General features: G+C 40.1%; 1 pseudogene; it reads left to right on the top strand.

Annotated features, from left to right (window-relative positions):
* The window catches only part of LOC102481949 (geranylgeranyl transferase type-2 subunit beta-like), a 19,313-nt pseudogene extending 16,182 nt beyond the window's left edge, over window positions 1-3,131 (top strand).
* The last annotated feature ends 748 nt before the right edge of the window (window positions 3,132-3,879 follow it).

Raw genomic sequence — 3,879 nt, forward strand, 5'->3', positions numbered from 1 at the left:
AGAAAGTGAGAAATCACCCCCCGGGGGAATGGCCACGCTGCAATCCCTTCTTCTCCATTCTCCTCTCGGGATCTTGGGCATGCACACACACGCACCCGGCGTGAGTTTTAAGCCACCGGGTCCAGGACGCGAACCGCGGTCGACTACGTGGGAGTCCAGCGACATAGTCATTACGCTAACTGCCGGTTCCCTTAAATTATTTTTACCTTTGAGCTAATTACAAATTTTATTGGTGATTGGCATAGATACTAGTGACAGTAAGGTAGAACTTAGTTGGTAGAGTGGAGGGGAGATGATGGGGGTGAGGGTAAAAAAAGAGGGGGAGACACGTAGTATAGTGGTTAAGGGCACTGGACTCCCACATGGCTGATTACGATTCGAGTCCCGGACCTGGCAGCTTGCTTTCTCATTTTCCCTGTCTCTCTCACTCTGTCCCTCTCTGGTCAAAGTTAAATAAATAAATAAAGTTAAATAAAACAATTTTTTTTAAAAAGAAAATAATTATAAATGATAAACTTTTGTTTACAAGAGAAAGACAAATCAAAACCATTTGTGTACTGTCTGAAATAGTCAACAGTGGTGTGTATTTATTAATTTATCTGTCATCGAAAAAGCACTTTCTCTAAAACAAAGGTCTCACTGATGTGCAAAATGTTTCCAATCTTTTGCAAACTTGCAGCTTTTCATTAATTTGTAAGCCATTGTTATAAATAACGCCTTTAGTTTTAGTACATGTGAAATTGTAACTGAAATTTATTTTGTCAATGTTTTTTGAATGAACTGAATAAAGTTTTTGTTTATAAAAACAATTTTATTAGTATTAGGCCTACACAAATTTAAAGGCCCTTTCCATGAACTGCTCTGTGTCTCTTTATAGAGATTAAATCATTAAATATACATAATTCAGGAAAGCGTTATGTAACTTATTCATTGTCTTACCATATTAATTACCTCTATTTAAATTACTTGCTTAGAATTTCCGCTATGTTGGCAAGACTATTATTTGTTTTCATTGCTACAGCGAAGGCCTGACAGATACATTAAGAAAATAAGCAGACAGCTGGTAAACAGACTCATTCTTTGCCTGGGGCTAACAGAGCAATTCACCAAATCCATCCTTCCCTAATTCATTTCACATCATCATAATTTCCAATCTCTTGCTTTTACCCTCTAAGGGTTTAAATATATGTAATATATAAAAGAAGCTGAAAGTAAACTTGTACTTAGAACAATTTTTTGTTTTATTTTATTTATTTATTTATTTTTAGAGGTTTTTCACTATAGGGCGCATGCACTCACCAGAGAGACAGAGAGAGACAGAAGATGAGAAATCACCCCCCCGGGGGGATGGCCACGCCACAATCCCTTCTCCTCCATTCTCCTCTCGGGATCTCGGGCATGCACGCACATGCGCCCACCGGATCCGGGACTCAAACTGCAGTCGACTACATGGGAGTCCAGTGACATAGCCAGTACGCTAACTGATAGTCCCTGTGTTTTCCTCTCTTAAAACCCTTCAATGGCCCCATATTATCCTTGGGATAAAATCCAAATACTCTTATGATCCACATTTCCCAGAGCGATACAGTTCCTAAACACCATTAGGGTGTCATTTTGTGTCTCCTGGCACTTCTGTTTTCTCCTTTTCAACTATCATTTACTCGAAAGGATACGCTGTCCCCTGCCTCCTAACCTTTATACAGTCTCCTCTCTTAATCTTGCTAGTTCCTCCACCACAGCACCTAGCATTCTCTTCTTGTGCTTCTATTCTTTTCTCTCGTTATGCTATGCATTTCATGAAAGTAGGAACAAAGTTGCCTGCCGACCATTCTATCTTGCCAACCTAACACAGTGTTCAGCACATAGTTATTGCTTACAAATGTGCGCCAAGTAAAGGAAAGATCAAGGGCTGGCAGGTGGCGTGGTGGTTAAGGGTGCTGGACTCTCACATGGCTGACTATAGTTCAAGTCCCGGACTTGCAGCTTGCTTTCTCACTTTCTCTCTCTCTCTCTCTCTCTAGTCAAATTTAAATAAATAAATAAATAAAGTTAAATAAAATAATTAATTTTTTAAAAATATGAGATGTAGACCTGACACGGTTGCTGGACTCCCATGTAATTGACCGCAGTTCTAGTTCTGGACCTGGTGGCTTCAAACTCACGTTGTGCACGCCAATCCAAAATTCTGAGAGGAGATTGGAGGAGAAAGAATTGTGGCATTGCCATCCCCCCAAAGGGGTGATTTCTGTCTCTCTGCCTCTCTCTGTCTCTCTGGAGAGCGCACACACCCTATAGCAAAAAAATCTCTCTATAAACTTTATATAAATAAAAACATAAATAAAGGAAAGATCAAAGGGACTGGACAGTGGCACAGTGGTAACTCAACTGGACTGGTAAAGAAAAGCTCTTCCCAGTATGCAGCTGGTCTAGCTCGTCTGCTGGAAGTTCCAGCATGCACTGTGGTAGTTATATCAACATACAGGAGCACGGGAACAGAGTGGGCCAGTCTAAAAGATAAGGGTTGAACCCAGTGCAGGCCAGAGAGACCAGCTGCTTTACAGGATGTGAATATCTTTTATAAAATAGGGAGAAATTGATACAAGAATCTCTTTTTGTGCGGTGGCAACTTTGGCTCTATTGGGGAAACTTGATGCTATCAATTTGTTTTATCCTGTATGAACTTTGATGGTGAGTTTGGTTGCAGACCAGGTTCTGAATCTCATGCTGGGCAGGATTCCTGGCTATTACTAGTCAGTTGCATCAAGTGAATTCTGATTTACTTGGTTGGTGGCTTTGTGAGTGACAGTCACCTTCAGGTGGACTCAATGGATGACCAGAGACGTTAGCAGGTGTATGCTATTCATGGTGGGTTTCGGCCTCCCTAAAAATAATTGGAAGGCTGCATTGGATTGATAGAAAAAATTGCGTAGTTTCATCTCAGCATGTCAAGATGAAGAAACAGGGGGATTTGCAGACAGACCTGGAGATATGGTGGACTCTTTTCATACAGTATTTGGAATTGCTGGATTGTCACTTTTGGAGAAGAACAGATTAAACCTGTTAGTCCTGTTTTTTGCATGCCTGAAGAAGTGCCTTGAAGGGTGAATGTTCAGCCTGAACTAGCGAGCTAGAGTCATTGATGCAGCAGTTGCTGACTGTAGTTTTGGCCTCTCAACATTTCTGTATTTGAAGTGCTTATTGAATTGTAAAATGACTACTGTTAATATTTTGTACTTTATATCAATTTTGTTAAGTTAATTTTAATAAATTATATAATTATAAAAAATTTTTTAAAAAAAGAAAAGCTCTTAGGTTTTTAAGTTCTGTGACCTCCCTGAGCATGCTGGGCTTGTGCGTGCCCATGATCAGGGCTGGCTGAGATGGGCAGATTGTAGTGTAAAGACCCTGCTGGGGCAGCGGGCAGTAGGTGGCATGGTGGTTAAGGTGCTGGACTCCCACATGGCCGACTGTGGTTGGAGTCCTGGACCTGGTGGCTTGTTTTCTCATCCTTTCTCTCTCTCTCTGTCTTTATCTGGTGAGCACACATGCTCTGTAGCACATTTCTAAAAAATAATAATAAATAAAAAAATGTAAATTAATAAAAAATAAATAAAGACAGTGTTTATTTAAAAAAAGAAAAAAAAGACCCTGTTGCCAGTAGGCACCTCTTTCTCTATCTCTCTTTTTCTGAAGAAATAAATGATCTTTTTTTAAAAATAGGAAAGATCAAAGAGACCAAGATAATTAATTTTAGAGGCAATGGCATAAAATTATTGTGAAGTTCCCGTTATACACTCATCAAATGTAAACGAGAAGGGACTTTAAAAAACCACTTTGCGGACCAGCAGATGGCATAATGGCTACGTTGCTGGACTCCCA

This window comes from Tupaia chinensis, unplaced genomic scaffold (genome assembly GCF_000334495.1).
Source record: "Tupaia chinensis unplaced genomic scaffold, TupChi_1.0 Scaffold143886_1, whole genome shotgun sequence".
NCBI classification, from domain to species: Eukaryota; Metazoa; Chordata; class Mammalia; order Scandentia; family Tupaiidae; genus Tupaia; species Tupaia belangeri.